General features: G+C 51.4%; 2 long non-coding RNA genes across 2 annotated transcripts in view; both read right to left on the reverse strand.

Annotated features, from left to right (window-relative positions):
* LOC137479963 (uncharacterized) overlaps positions 1-13,235 on the reverse strand; it is a 50,848-nt gene extending 37,613 nt beyond the window's left edge. Inside the window, exon 1 of the long non-coding RNA XR_011002613.1 lies at positions 12,778-13,235. This is a non-coding gene — a long non-coding RNA (uncharacterized lncRNA). The remainder of the gene's footprint in view (positions 1-12,777) is intronic.
* On the reverse strand, positions 1,866-8,848 carry LOC137479964 (uncharacterized). The gene is made up of 2 exons (XR_011002614.1): positions 8,455-8,848; positions 1,866-2,811 (listed from the first exon to the last, which is right to left on the reverse strand). It is a non-coding gene; the product is annotated as an uncharacterized lncRNA (long non-coding RNA).
* Positions 13,236-16,488: the final 3,253 nt, after the last annotated feature.

Below are 16,488 nucleotides of genomic sequence, written 5' to 3' on the forward strand. Positions count from 1 at the left end.
AGGGAAGTAAACAAACCTGTTGCTCTCAGTCCCAAGGCACTGAGATGGGCTTGTAAGCCAGCTTGGGCAGGGGCCACCCCAGAGCATGCTGCCCTCTGCCATTACCCTGGCAGGCAGTGCCAGACAGTGTGGTAGAGTCACAGACACTTATACACTCATCCCTGTGTGAGCAGAGCAGGGGCCAGCAGGAGACAAACCTTCCATCAAAGGCAGCTGGACCAGGAGAAGTGGGGAGCTGGTTTACAGCCCCTGGAATAAGTTCTAGAAGTTGGCCAGAATGGATATCAGAGCTGCTGGTTGTTTCAAAGCCTACATTGCATTCACCTATAAATCAAACAGGAAGATGCAGCAAACTCATCACAGTGAGATTAAATGGATTTCTCACTGGTGTTATGCCAATGCCGTGGAGCTTTGCTTCATCTCACTTGTTTCCAGGGTTTTAACTAAAAGCTTTTTCCCTGCACTGTTTGTGATGTGGATAAACAAAGCACTAACTCCTGGTCAGAGTGACAGGGAAAGCAAGACTGAGCATCTGTGCTGCACAGCACCTTCTGCTAAATGGAGATAGATTGGGGTAAGTATTCCAAACCCATGTGAGGGTGGGGCTCCAATCCCCCTCATCCAGGAGGATTAAAAAAGACCTGATGGTCTCCACCGAACTGCACCAGCTTGCAGCTGTGGCAGGTAGTCAAGCCACAAACCACCTAAGTGAAGGGAATTACTCTTTTAATTAGAAACAAGCCCCAGCTCTTGAGTAGCCTGCAACACCTAAAGGGCTGTTTGTAAAGAAAACGTTTTATTTCCAGGGAGATGGCTCATTTTTGACAGCTGTAAAATCCATTAATTACAGGATAAGGGTTCTAGAGCTGTTACAAAATCCACTGGCTCGTTTCTTGCTTTGGTGCTGCTTACTATTCAATTTTCACACAGAATAAATTGTTAAGCAGACGTTAATGCAGCAAAGGTGAGTTAACTGCATCCAGCATTCCCTTACTCCCAAGGCACAGTCACATGCTCCCAAAAACCTGTCTGCATGACTCCTCTGCCAGGATGGGGCCAGCACACAGCCTCTCCCCACCACAAACACTGGTGCACATGGTTCCAGTGCTGCTTGCTGGTCCCTTAGCAGTTCCCTGGGTCTCACCAGGCAGCTGTCCCTCTCCAGCCCACCTCCACCCAGGGGCACTCATAGGTGCCTGCCTGGGGCAGTTCTGCAGGGTCCCAGCATCATCTTCTGGGCTTTGCTCCTCATCTTCACAATGCTCAGAGTACCCTGCAAAACCCAGCCCATGAGGACAGGTCCCTTCTTGGCAGCTACTTTCTTGTACAGGGCAGCCTGGACTATTTTATCACAGCAAATGGGAGTGGGAAGAATGGGGCAGCTACCCATCCTAATGCTAATGCCTCTTCCATAGGGACAATAAAAAATACATCCATTCCCATAGGAACACCACTCAGCTTTGCAACACTGAACAGAGAGTCTGTTAAACCAGACAGCTTCTCCTGAAGCTGGTTCTGTACAGTTTAATTAAACACTACAGACAGCTTCACACACCCAGCTTTAACAGGAAGGCAGAAAAACCCAACTGCAAAAGCTCCAGCAAAGTCACACCAGGGCAGAGGCATGGCTCCCCATGGGTAGGAGATGTTTGGGGCAGAGGGACTGCTGTCAGTGCCAGTCCTGGGTACCTTCTGTCACCGATGCCCCCGCGATGCTGAGCTGAGTGCAGCCTGTGCGGGCTGCTGCCTGCACTGAACTGCAGCGCACTGTCTCCATTTATTTGATTTGTATCGCCTGAAGGAAAATGCTTTTGCTGTCTTCATGCACTCTAAGCATTTGGCTTCAAAATAAAAGCTCTGGGGACCTGTCATCACATGCTTTCCTTCCCATAAAGAAAAGGCAAGTTCCAGTCTTTTTGAGCTGAATTGCAGAAAAGTGCTCAAGCCCACCACTGGTGCTCCGCCTTGCTCAGGGATGACCTTGCAAAGGTTATTTTTGAAAGCTGCTGCCTTCTCCTGCTGCAGTCTGACATTGGAACTGTCACATCCTGCCTTCCTGCTTTACCTGGAGAACTTTTTGGAGGAGTCAGAAAAGTAGCAGCATGGCTCAGGTTCTTCCCCCTGAGCAAATGCTCTCAGAACTTGATCCTACATACCCACATGCATGAGTGCCCCTGCTCTTCCATGGCATCACACGGATGCCCATGTGCATGGCACAGCCCTGGGCCTCGGTGGGATGGGAAAGGTCATGTCTGCTGGAGGCCTGGGTCATTCCCCTCTGCATCCGGTGAGCTCTGGCAGGATTTCCTACTCCCAGATACGCAGAGGCCATGGGGGAGGCATGTGATGGTGTGTGCCTGTGGGTTGTGCCCCAGTGCTGCTCCTCCTGCCCCATACACACATGCACAACCCAGACCTCAGCTCCCAGGGACAGTGGCATGGATGTTAATGGCCTGGGTGAGTCCAAAATGAAAGCCCAGATCAGAGTTGTTAGGAAAGAATTTCTCTGCTCTTGGGAATAAGGAGAGGAAATTCAGTCCCCTGATTTCTCCCAGTGCAGATACTGGTTTCTTTCTCAGCTCAGACACTTTTGTGCAGTACACTTTCTGTGGTCCATTACACAGACACACAGACCATGGAAGATGTCACTGCTGGCAGGGACACCAGACAGCTGCAGTGGGCTCTGGGCTCCACTTTCTTCCAGACACCTTCACACAGCTACCTGGCACCTCTAGAGCTACCCGGGCAACCAACCACAGGAGCACAGCTTCCCTGCCAGCCCACCACCAGCCAGGGAACTCATTCCTTACTCTAAGAGGAAGAAAAAGAAATATTTTAATTAATTTGCAATTGACTCCAGTCCCTCAGATCAAGACATTCAGTACAGCATGGCCAAAAACCCAACCACTGTTTTGCTCTAAAATATTTCGCTTGCTCCAACAACACTGCTACTGCAGTAGCAGATCTCACTCCCGTCTCTCACTTTATCTTTGTCTCTGCTCCCTCCCCCTCCTGTTTTTCCCATCTGTGTTTGGAGCAGAGGAAGCGGAGATGAAACACAGGCTGCTGACTCTTCCTGCGGGCTCTGGATTGCCCAAACCAATCGACTTCGTTCAGTCTCTGCCTTTCCCTGCCCACTTCTGACAAGCTCTGCAAAGATCACTATGTATTTACTCTTCTCCCAGCGCAGTGAGGAAGACGAAGCACGAGTGCTCAGTGTACTGGTACAGAAACTACAAAGAAAGGCTCTGCAAATGCAGTGGTCAGAGGATTCTGAAAGCTCTGGCCTGCCCCAGCACAGGGCCCTGGTTAAACGATTTGCTGAGAGCTGCCAAGAGGCTGCGCAAGCATCAAGCAATGTGCTGCTGGCTGCACAAACTACCTGCTTATTCCCTTTGTTAGGGTTTACACACACACCATGCCTCTGAAGGAATAAAAAATGGGTTTTGAAAGCTCCTACCGATTCTGCAGTGAACTGTGGCATTAAGGATGTGGAGGGAGGTGACCCCACCAGCTCACGGTTCATTCAGCAGCAGCTCGTGGGTGTTGCTCACCAGAGAGTGGAGCTGTCTCTGGCAGCTTCCTGCCCTACTTCTCTTTCAGAAATACATAATTGTGACATTGTGTTACATAATTTATCATGTTACATCGAGACTGGGGCCGTCCTTGTGCAGCTTATTCTTCTGGATATTTGAGCTGCCAGGGAGGAGAGACAAGAATTGCAACCCCATAAACAGCCACTACTTTAGAGGAAGCTTTTAGAGTTTGGAACAGTCTGAGACACCCCTATCCTTAAGCACACAACTTGGTGAGATGGCATCTGCCTGCACCATGTATGTACACAGCTCCCTGGCACACTGCTTCAACTTCAGGGTGTTGGAAAGGACCCCAGTACATCAGCAGAGCTCTCCCCAGACAGCCTGTTCCTTTTCCAGTGCTTCCTTATGTGCTGACCAAAGGCCCAAGAAAAAGGCAGCTGTGAGTGGGTGAAATCCTCCCCACCACTGCCAACCTCACTGGCAGCACCTGCAAGGTGGGCTGCAGAGCCAAACCAGCCAGTGTTTGCTGGCCAAGCACCCTCCCAGAGCAGGGTTACACACTCACAGCCACAGGCAGGCTAAACTAGCCAGAAAACATCTGTGCAGAGCAGCAGGAACTGTGGTGCAAGGGCTCATCACCCTGAAGGTGCTAATGCAAGCAGAGGCTCCAGGTGCCAACACCCCCATGGCGGCTCCACACCTCCCACAGGACAAGCTTCTTGTGCACTGTGTTTCCTCCTCCTTCCCTCTCCAGGAGGATGAGGTTCAGCCTGTCCAGGGACAGGCACTGCCTGGAGCCCTGTCTTTGCACTCCCAGTGCAGCCTGAGCTGCAGCTCCCTGTCCTTGGCATGTGGGAATTCTGGTGTCCAACACTCCACCCTGGCAGCTGCCTCTCTTATTCCACCAGTGGCAGGATGGGCAGCTCCAGCCTTCATCCTCCCCCGTGCCAGAGTGGCAGGTGTGTGTCACCTGCTCAGGTGATGAGTTTTGCAGGCACAGCAGCAATTCCTGCACCAACCCATCCAGCTGTTTAACCTGGAAATGAGTCTACTAACCCCAGGAATTGTGACACTGCCCCATCCCTGGGGCCTCCAGCCTTCACCCAAGCAAAGTATGTCCAGCTACAGGGCCATCAGGAAGGGGATAGTGACCATGCCTGGGCCAGAGCAGAGGTGTGGACAGTCACTGCTCATGATACTTCTCCCAATGCCACAGTGGTGGCCCTGTGTATGCCCACCATTGGTGAGCCCCAGAACAGCCGTACAACCACTGCTTACCCCAGACCTTGTCATAAGACAGGGATGCTCAACAAGGCATGCCCAGGAACTGATGGCAGGCAGCAAACAGTCCTTGCTGTTCCCAGAGGGAACTTCCTTGTCCCATTAAAGTCTTTAAGCGATTGCCACAGGGTTTTGCTGAGTTTAAGCCTGTTCAGTGCAGGAGCTAGTGCAGCCTGTGAGACCTTGCAGCTGTGGGAAGGATGGATGCAAACCCAGCAACAGGCAGAGCATGGGGGCTTCAGCTGGAAGAGTCACAGAGCAAGAAATATCCCAATACCACCAATCCTCCCAATAGCCCAACAGCCAAGGCACTCAGTGAAGCACCTTATTGTCAACAGAGAGAGGTTAGGAAAACAGAGCTGTTGTCCTTCTTTTCTGGAGAAGACCACAGCTTGTCCTGCCTGACAGGCTGGGCTGATGCCTTGCAATCCACTTTCCTCAAGGGTTTTTAATGCCATCTGACATGAGTTAAAAACACTGCATACAAACAGATGCTCTGACCAAGTCTGAAGGGCAAAAGAGAATTAGAGATGCCATTTGGCTATTACAAGCAGCTCCAAGGGGATCAGCTCTTGGTGTTGCATAATTTAATACTTTAACCAATTAACTAAATGACTAGAAAAGTCTTTCCTGGTAAGACAAGCAGATGACAGAAGCTGGTGGTGCCATAAAGAGTAAGGAGCACATGCTGCTGGTGCCAGTGATCTGAGTCACCCAGGGAACAGCCCCAAATACACCTTGAAACTGTGAGCACAAGGGCAGGCAGGGACCTGAGGGCACAAATGCTGTGAAGGATGAGACTCTGTACAGGAAGCAATGGCTGAGGACGTGACCTAGGGACCACAGCTGATGGAAGCAACCAGGCTGCCCTGCCGTGATGAGGCCATTGACAATTCACTGTTCTGTGCTAGACACAGCACCCAGAGAAAAATAAAATAAAGGTTAGAAAAGATCTCTGGTGGTCTCTGGTCCAACCTTCTGCTCCCATCAAGACTGTTACAAACAAGACATTTGTCTTTTGGAGATCTCCAAGAACAGAGACATTGCCCAGCACCCTCTCCCCCAGTGAGTCCTCCAGTGACCTGGCCCAAGCCCACACAAAGCTCCTGGCACAGAAAAAATGGGGGAGAGCTGCCTGACCAGTAAAACAAGGCTTCAAAGTGAAGGGTTTGAAGGATCTGATGTTCTAGGTGTAGTTGGTGTACACAGACATGTCAAAGGAAGAAATGAATGTTCCATCACTGCTTGAAAAGACCAAATAGCACCTCATGGCTAAAATGTAACACCTAACAAAAGTCACTTGAACAGCATTAGCAGTTTTTCTACAGTGAGATAGATCAGACACTGACAAACTTACTGCAAACTGGAGGAACCAACTGTTGCTGCAGATCTCAAGCATAAGGAAAAGCCACCACAGCATGAGCAGAGGGGTATTTGTAAATACCTGCAACCACCTAAACAGCCTCACCAGAAGCATCTGGGTGCATGAAGCCAGTGGATGGCCAATAACAAAAGCCAGTGAGGGCAAAGTTCAGCTGTGCTGTGCCATGGGATTGGGCTGGGTGCCAGGAGAGTTGTCTGCCTTATGCAGCTGTCCTTCCAAGGTGGCAGCTCATGTGCAGCTGTGAGGAGGCCCTGAATCAGCTGAATCAGCCTTCCATCATACCTCTGTTAAGCCTTTTTGTGCTGCTCATACCTACAGTCATCTGTCATTGCATCTTCCCAGGGTGTGGGTGCAGGACAGGGGTGGGGAGCAGCGCCCTGTGCTCTGGGATGTTGTCCTTCCCGTGGCCATCTTCCTATTTCCTTCCCCCTTCTTGTGACTGAGTCAGCCCCTGTGCAGTCCCAGAGTGATGACAGCAAACCAGACATGCGAGCTCTCGCACAGGGCCTGCATCCCTGTGGAATTGTATCGGGGCTGGGGTGGCTGGGGACCCTTTTTGGGGCAGCAAGCTGGGACACAAGTGATGCTGGACACACAGCTTGGGGGCTACCACACAATTTGATCCCCGCTCTGTGGGTGTGCAGCCCTTGGGTTGCAGCAAGCTCTGCTTCTTCATGCGGCTCTGCTCAGGAAGTGGAAAGAGGCATTAGGGATGCAGAGCAACCCATGCATTTGTTGGGGTAAGGGTGGCCAGGCGGGGCAGGCGCGAGGGGCTGCAGCAGGGTCACAGCCCAGGGCTGCTTTAATTTAGCCAACTGGAGACCTCAGCATTCCCAGACACCTAAAATAGCTGCCACCCAGCTCTTGGGTGATCCGCAGGCAGAACTATGTCCCAGCCATGCAGTGACCTCCTTCAAAGAGTGTACAATTAAAAAGCAAGTTTGTAATTTGATAATTTGCAGAGAGGAAATTAATTGCTATCTGTATCTTGCCTGCCTGCTATGATGACTGGGGCACCTGCTGGCTCGGGAGCCCTTGGGAAGGGTAATTACTGGGGAGGAATCCTCAGGATTGCAGCACAGTAATGGGAGATGCTGCTCACCTGACAGCCTCAGCCTTGGCCATGCACACGTGTGCATCCAGCAGTGTTAGAGATATTCTGACTAGGGATACAGCATCTATTTCTATTCTGACTAGGGATACAGCATCTATTTCCTGCAGCAGGGGCAGGACCCTTCCTAGATGCCAAATAGAGAGTCCCCTGCTCTGCCGCAGCCCCTGTGGGCAATCACCAACCTGCTCCAGGTTGTGCTTCTTTTGGGGAAAGAGGGAACTGTACACACCTTCAAAAGCAGGGCTTTTTTTGTATTTTCTTATTACTGTTGGAACCAAACATGTTTTCTGTGCAAGATCCCATCAGCAGAGCCAATGTGCTACCCGGAAGGGGTACATGGAGGGACCCCATCCCTGCAGAGCACAGCAGTGAGGAGCCACTCGCCTCATGGGGCTGCTCCTTTGAAGCATTGTCTCGCAGGTTGCCCACATTTCCACTCCCAGGAGAGCCCCTTCCCAGTGCTTTGGGTGTTGGCTCCTGTGCTGTAACTCATGTGTGGGGGTAGCACAAAAGGCTTATCTGCCCCTCCTGTGATGAAAGGCAGCCACTGCACCCACCCTGCAGGAACCTGCCCAGCCACCCACCTCCACCTCTGCTCTGCCTTGGTGCAATGGCTGGAGAGCCCAAGGGGAGCAGCACCTGCTGGCCTGTGCCCACACAGAGCAGGAGAGCACCACAGCCCACTGGAGCAGCCAGAGGGCTGGAAATCTGGAAATCATTGTCCAGAACAGGGTGTGCAAACAGACAACCCAGAGCAGAGGCCAAGAACTGCCCCAGCACGTGGCAGCCTAACCCCCAAAACTGTGGCCAGAACAAGGTACAGGTCTGCACATCTCAGGCATTGCGAAAATAAAGATCAGAATAAAAGGCATAAGCCTGACAAGCTCCATGAACATCACCAGACTGTTGAAGGAAGCGGTGAGCACAAGGAAAAATCTCTGCCCAGACCAGAAAGGCAGAGGCTGACAAATCATGTAGGCAGCAACCCAGAAAAGGAGAGGTATTTGATAAATATTTCTGTTCAGCATTTGGGAGGCAAAAGCCAAACAATACAGCATGCTATAAAATAAAATATAATCACAATAAAACACTTTCCATCCTACGAGGGCTTCAGGAAGATGTCAAACAATAGTTACCGGGGTTAGATGTTTAAATCGGCAGGTCTGACACATCGGTGAGCGTAAAAAGGAGCTGGGAAAGGAGCACCTAATTAGCTCCTGTGGGTCCCTGGGACTTCCCCCGGGGTCCCAGCGCTGGCACACTGCCCGTACCTCCATGGAGTAAACAGGATGTCCCAGGCGCTCCAGCTGACATCAGTCCTGTGCCGAGGGCTGGAATGGCCCTGGCCGGATTTGGCTGATAAAGGTTTGAAATGGGGAATTATCATTAGTGTCAATTAGCACCGTTTTATGACAAAGAGATCTTGGCGTATCTCTTTCTCGCGATTGTCGCTATCAGTCACGCTGGTGACGGCGCTGATGTCAGCGCCTTGCGTGAGGCTTTTGGCAGCTCCGGCTGCCGGCAGCGAACGCGGAGCCAGCGCCTTGGGAATGCGGGCCCGGCGGAGCTCCCGAGCCCCGCGGCCCCGCCCGCAGCCAGGTGGGTCCGGGCCTCCCCTGGGCAGTCGTGCTCAGCCCTCCATTATTTCACACCTCTCGGTTTCCCAGCGAAGGCGGGAGCTGCCCAGGCTCTGGTGGAGCTGTCCTGGCACAGGTACCAGGAGCAGGCTGTACTGACAGCACCTGGCACTGTGTCCTGGGTGGCTGGGGACAGTCCCCCCAGAAAAAAAGCTGTCTGTGGTAGGGAAGGGACTGAACAGAGCTGTCCGGGAGGGATCTGCAGCCTCCCTGGGAGCCCAGCCCAGTGCGGAGGCAGCATCCCAGGAAGAAGAGAAACTGGAAAAAGCCCAAAGAAGCAGCCAAGGACCAATGGAGGGATCAGAAGACAGACTTTTAATGCAGAGAAATTCCTGGGGCACCGTCAATGCGGGCCAGAAAAAGAGGTTAAAGGGCTAACTTGATCCCAGCTTATTAAAGCTCTTTTTGATGTGATTAAATGTTTGGCAGTGCCTCTGTTTGGCAGACAAGGATGAGAAAAGGCTGTGGTTAGAAATAAGGCACGGATTCAGTGTGTGAGCACCTTCTGAAACACCCTGACAAAGCCTGGGTGAGTTCCCCATCCCTGGCAATGCTGTGACCATGGTGTGGGTAGGTTCAGCATGACACAGCCCTGCAGCTTTGCTATGGACAAAATCTGTGCTGACAGAGCAGCTCCCTGCCTTGGGCCGTGTCCTTGTGCCAGCCCTGCTTGCTGGGATGCACTGGGGCTGCAGGCAGAGGGAGAAGCTGTTGATGGGCTTTCATAACTATTGACATAACAAGTATCAGGGAGGGATCTGGATTTACAGCTGGCCTCTCCCTGCCTGGCTAAGCCCTGTCCTTCATCATTTACCTGGAGCAACAAATCCTGCTCCCCATGGGCTTGTCACTTACTGGGTTTTGATGGACGCCTCTCCTAGGCAATTCCAGGTGAAGACAACTGGTTGCTCCATTTTAGAAGACAGTTTGCTGCTGACAAGAAGCAGTGAAGAAAGCCTGGCTGATTAATATACTGTCTTTTTTGACATGCAGGCTAGAAATAGAGGAGTGGATAAAAAGGTGATGATGAGCAGTGTGATTACAGACCCACAAGGGAAATGAACATATACTTAAAACTGGAGGCAGCAGAGCACAGCCCAAGTGACAATTAAAGATGGATTCTGCAATCTGTCCTTGTGTGGAGGCCACTGGCTTCCCTGTAATTTGGAGTGTAATTGGAGTAATTACTTAGAGCTCACCCTAAGGAGCATGGTGGAACATCATTTTGGGTTGTTTCTCTCGCTGGTGATGTGACAGCTCCTTGTAAATCACTCTGAAGTACCCGGGTGTGATGCCGAAGGACCTGGGCATAGGCCGTGCTGGTCCCTGTGTCCAGCCAGTGAGAATAGAACGAGAGTCCTTCAGCAGCAGAGGTAGTGCTCAGAAATTAATTGCTGGGCAATTATTCAATTCATACTCCTGTTTCCCTCCTCAGTTCTCCCAAAAAGCATTGCTTGGCAGGCTGGGCTGCCTGTAATCCCTACTCCACATTCAGAACTGCATCTAATCCCTTCCAGCAGGCAGCTGCATTTCCTGTTTCTCCCCCATCCCAGTCTCAGCACACCCCTCCTAAACAGCCTCTGCCAGTGGCTGCCTCTTCCCTGGTGGTTCAGTGCTGCTGCAAACCATCCCTCAGTGGTGCAGCAATGGTCACTCACTTCAATGAAGGTGTCACAAGCATGCTATGGTATGGTTATCATGGCAATCCCAGATACTGATCCATGGGCTGCTGCTGGCACTGACCAGTCCCCAGACAAGCTCTGTGGCTGCAGTGAGTCTGCAGCATCCCCTGCATCCCTGTCCCACTGGAGCTGGCAAACCTCCCCAGCATCCCACCAGTGAGCCAGCTGGGGCTGAGGCACCTCCTGGCTGTGAGCCACAGGCAGACAGGCAAAGCAAAGAGGGTGAAGCCACATGGCCCACCCAGGGAACACAGGACATTTATCTGCCACCTTGGGAATATCAGCTGAGCAATGGGTTTTGCAGAGGACACTGGGCAGTGTGTGGCTACAAGGTGCCCACACCATGAAGCCAGTGGGACAGCAAAGCAGGGGCAGATGGACCTGTCCTGTCTCAACATGTCCATCTCCAGCAGAGCCAAGAGCAGCACTGACAGGCATGAAGGTGGGGGTGATCCTGGGGGAGCAGGAGGGTGCTGTGCGTATTTTGAAAGTCAAAGGGCAGAAGGCTTTGTGCTTCATGAGCAACAGGGCACAGACTGCCCCACAGCCCAGTTTCTGCGGCTCCTCTTTCCAGTGGAGGAGCTCAGCAGCACTGGAAGTCGGACTGTGGCATTATGCAAGACTGATCATGGCTGTTTATTGCTTCTCAGAAGCCATGTAGTAATCCTGCTCCCTGCTCCCCAGAGTGTAACCTGCGAAAAGCACGTGTGCTGCAGAGCATGAGGGCCTCCTTCCCCAGGGCCACTGCTCTCAGGGAGCTTGGGACATCACACCCCAGCAGGCAGGGAGCCTACTCTGCAAGGTGTCCACTTGGCTGGAGCTCCTGGTGCTTCCCAGCACCGGATCAAGAGCACAGTCATTTTTCCTGGCTGTGGCAGTGCTCTGCCAGGAGGTGTTGATTAGCTTGGCAGGTTGCTAATTGCCAGGAAGGGCCCAGCACAGAGGTCAGGGTGGCTGTTCTCTGGGAAGAGGGAGGTCGGGACACCTTGGTTAAGTACGTGGATGCTTGGGAAGAAGGGGTTGCACCAGTGCCAGGGCTGGAAAAACTCTGCTGCTGAAGCATGGCTCTCTTTTAAACTCCACTGCTTTTGAAATAACACAGCCAAATGTCCATTTGTGTCTCACCTTGAATCAGCACCTCACATGCTGGAGGAAAACAAAGTCCACAATATCCAAAAAAGCTCCTCCAAGGTGCACTAAGACAGCTGGGCAACAGCTGCATGGTGAGCTTCTCATTGCCCTGTGCTTAGTAAACACCAGCACCTCCCTCCTCAGTTTTAATGTCTTTCTTTTTAATTATTTTTTCCCAAATCACCTGAAACTCTGTTCTGAGGCTCCTGCTTCAGCTTAACCCAGCAAAACATGGAGCAAACATTCACGGTCCTGGTCTGCAGCACAGCCCCCTGTGCCTTTGTGCCAGGAAAAGCACCTTCTCACCCTCCGGTAGGACACTGCCCAGGATTCAGAGGCTGGAGAGGGTGGCATGAGGAACCCACACACCCATGTACAAACTCACACTCACATGCACTTGCCCTCCCTCAGATACTGGTTCCCCTCAGCCAAATGTTCCATCACCCAGACAAAAGGGACACCTGACTTTTTTGGCCAGGTATTGAATGAAGCTGGTCTGATGGTGAGGGTGTTTAAAGGCTTTTGTTTATGATGTCTGCTAAAGATAAGCCTCCAAGAAAGATGAAAGATGCCCTTTGGAAGCAAGAGTAAGGCAGGCAGGAGTGCCAGCCTTAAATTACTGTGAAAGCTGACACTACCTTTTAACATTTAATGTGCAAAAAGCCTGTGTACCACCACTTCTTGAAAGAAGCCTCTTGGATTATGAGCATGACCAATAATGACTGGAGGTAATTCCTGCCTCCTCCTGGCAAGTGCAGAAGCTGACAGCAGAAACTGTCTTCCACACCATTGCTTTTCCCTTGGAGGCAGAGGTTTACAAGGTGTGAATATAAATCCATGCAGAAAGCCCAACTGATGTTCTCCTAATGTGGAATAAACAGTGGAGAAGAGGAGCCCTGACTGCAGCAAGGTCTGGGAGCAAGGAATGGCCAAAGTTTAGGGCTTTCACCTGGACAGGCAGAATAAAGCATCACTTCTTGATCTATTTTACATTTTGATTTATACTCACAGACTCTCGATGCAAAGCCTTCTGTGCAGCACACATGGCAAGTGTTTCTTCAGGGATGAAATTGTTTATTGGACTTATTACAATCAGCAGCAGGTTTTGAGTTTCCTCTCAGGCTGTCAAGGCTTTAAAGACAACACTGTTGGCAGGTATTTCACCTGGCATCAGTCAGAAGGAAGAAAAATATCTGAGGCCTCCAAGATTAACTGTCCTTTCTGTGGGAAACATTTATCACTGTTCTTTCTGCTCTCCTCAATATTTATTTCTATCAAATGCCTTTGACCAAAGATCTTTGCCCTATCTGAAAGCATTTCTTCCCCATCAAACACAGATCATGCAATGCTCTCCCACACATACAAATTTCATGTTTCTGGAAAATTACAGTTTCCAGATCAGCCAGAGAAGCACTTTTGCTGTCCCACTGTACTCTGTGGAACACGATGTGCTGTTAGCCTAGAGGGGAAGGGAGGATGTGGGGACCCTTAATAAGGGGTGATGCTTCCCTCCATCCTCATCCACAGAACCCTGAGAAGCCCAGCTCCAGGAGAAGGGGTCTCCAGTCCTGAGGACCTCCCCAGCATGTTCTCATCCTGGTTTGCAGTGTTCCCCAGCAAGAACCACCTCCCAGGCCAGGAAGGCATCATGGACCTTCCCAGGAGATATTCCAGGGAACCAGGAGCCCACCCACTCCCTTTTCTAACAGCGGTGCTCAGAGAGGTCCCACAGGTTTGGCACTGGCACCAGAGGGCTGGGAATGAGCTGAGTCCTGAGATCAAATTTTCTTCTAAGCCAGTAAAACACCCTCTGGTTGTTTGCAAGGGCTATGGGACAGCTGTGACCCACATCTCTGTCCTGCAGTGGGACATTGCAGAGGGACAGGAAGCAACCCCACAGCCTTCCCCACTCTATTCCAGCCACAGGCAAAAGAATGACAATGTGCGGGACCCCTCTGCTGTAATTTGCTTTGTTTGACCAAGGACAAAACTGGTGCAAGCAGAGGAGCTGCAGGAGAGCCATCCCAACAGCACCTGGGACATTGCACTCAGGGAGTTGGGCTGGGAAGCCCAAACCCTTGCACACAAACCCAGCACAAACCCCGCTGGCAGTTTTCCTGCTACACTGAGTGGGGAAATACAATGGCAGTGATCCATGTTTATCCATAACTATGGAAAAACTTGTATCTGTCTCCACCAAATCCCCCTCCCCCAGCTCTCCCCTGTACTGCTGCAGAGGTTTATCCAGGGGCTGGAAGTAACAGGAAGCCTGGTTTAGTATCAGTGCTGGGTATGGCTGTGAGCTCCCTGAAGGTTGTAGGAGACACCAGAGATGAGCAGCAGACAGAAGCTATGTACATTAGATACAATACCTCGGATCTTCTTCCATCCAGAAAATAAACTATTAAAGATTTGCTTGAAAGGGTCATTTTCCTTGCCATTGATACTTCCAGCTGTAGAAATAACAACATATTTCCAATGCTTGTTTGTTACAGCAGTTTGCAAGGAGAAAAAAAACATTGCCTGATTATTTCCAAGGCAGCAATGAAACTGAATTAACAATATTTGATGATATAAAAAGTAAACTACAAGTATATAGTTTGAACTTCAGCAATATTTGCAGCTGATAATGATAATGTTGAACTGGTGAAATGCTATCCTAATGACACAGTCACAGAAAATGAGGAGGAATATTTGCTTCCAGCTTATTGCTGAGCCTGTATACCATGTAACACCATGAAGCACATTCTGGATAAATCATCATTTGAGCTTGAAGGTTATGCAACAAAACTTTTCAATAGCCTTTTCTCCTCATCAACAGAATTTTGGGATTACAGGAGAGAATTCATTTTTTCAGCTCTGAGAGCGTAGAAAAGCAGAGGTGTGCCCTGACAAGCCAGTTATCTGTGTGCTTTGCCACCTGCGGCGACCTGGGCATGATTCCCAGCTCAGACATTTCCTCGTGTGGCAGGGCAGGGATGATGGGACTGCGCAGAGAAGCTGCCAGTGCTGGAATCCCACTGGTGCTGCTGCCCAGCCCCTGCGTTGGGCACACTCCAGAGGCTGGGCAGGGGGAAGCAGAGCGGGCTTTGGCATCACCCTTAGCCCAGACACCCATTCACCCACCGGAGCTCCACACAGCTCCAAAGCCAACGAGGCAGGTGCAGCTCCTGTGCCTGCCCCAGGGAGGCTCACGTGGCTGTGGGGCAGCAGCTCTCCCTTCAGTGCCCACTGCACCCAGCCCACTGCTGCTGAGCCCTGTGTGTGCCACCTTGGTGCTGGATCACTCCTGTGCACCACGAGCTCCTCATCGTTTGCCCGTTTATGTTTTTCAGCACAATCCATCATTTCAGCATAAATGCTGTTTCACCTGGCCTTGCAGCTCTGTTTGTGCCATACAAAGCAGGTGTCCAGGGCAAAGGCTCCCCTCTCCTGGGGCCAGCACCTGCATCCTCCCTTGCCAAGCTGAGCCTCTTGGCTCTATACATGACTCAGCTTTCCTCACAATGCACCATATATATTTTTTCACAAGGACGGTTAAAAATATCACTGTCTGATCTTCCTTATGCAAAAGACTGTGACATCTAAGGGAGAAATTAGAAAAAAGCAGGCAAACTTAGCTCTTAACTAAAACTGGACAGCAGCAGAGCAGAGCACTCTGCCAGGGGCCTCCTTCACAGCATCATGCCACTCCCAGGGAGCTTCTGTGAGCAAAATGAATGGGCTCAGCTGCTCTCCCCAATTCTGGAATTTGGAGAAATTAGCGTGCACCTTACTGTGTCTTACAGTCTGAGCCCAGAAAGTGTGTAGGAGGAACGCTGAGAGCTTGGTGCATGCCCATGTGATGGGCAGTGTGCTCTGGGCAGCCTGGTGGCAGTGCTGGGACCCCAGGGTGTCACTAACATGCTGGTGCCCTCCCACAGCTGACAGCTGCAGAGGGTGTCTGCAGTGGGGGCCCCACGGGACAAATGCTTTCCCTGGGCCTGTGTGGGTCAGCCACAAGCATCCCTTCCTTCAGCCCAGCCCTGCTGCTGGCCACAGCACTGATTTAGCTCTGGTCAGGTCCACCCTGCTCTGGCAGTACCAGAAGATTGCTATTCTACAAGCAACTATTAAGGGCTCGAGCACTAGGACAGTATCAATTGTGGTTTCCTGACAATGGTTCCACAAAAAGCAAAGTTATTTTGAGAAGGGTAAATGCAGCCCAGACCATTATATTTAATTCAGGTCCGCCCACAGTCCTCCTGCTCTGCTGAGCACGGTGGCACTTCAAACTCTATGTCCTGCCCTCGATATGACTTTGGGGACAGGGCGACTTTGCTTTCTAGTGTTGCTGCTCCTCCAGGAGGAATTCTGGCTGCAAGAGGTCTCCCCCACACATGCTCTGCCACCCTCCCATGCCACTCTGGGCACCCATGTGCCCCCTACCCGGTGCTGCTACAGGCACGTCCCCAGCATCGTGCACCACATCCTTCCCAGCCTGCGTAGGATGCTCTGGGTTCCCGCTGAGCTGCCCAAACCACCAGAGCAGGATGGACATCACTCCCCTGTGAGGGATATGGAAGTGACACTGGGAAAAAGACCCACATCACCTCTGGACACCTGGCTCCAGGTCAGCCTCCTGTACCCTCTAGTCTGGGACTTGTGGGAATGGAAGCTGAAAGGACAGCCAGAAAATCTTGAAATACTTCTAGGACCCATGCTAGACAGTGGTTTCTTA

This window comes from Anomalospiza imberbis, chromosome 10, assembly GCF_031753505.1.
Source record: "Anomalospiza imberbis isolate Cuckoo-Finch-1a 21T00152 chromosome 10, ASM3175350v1, whole genome shotgun sequence".
NCBI classification, from domain to species: domain Eukaryota; kingdom Metazoa; phylum Chordata; class Aves; order Passeriformes; family Viduidae; genus Anomalospiza; species Anomalospiza imberbis.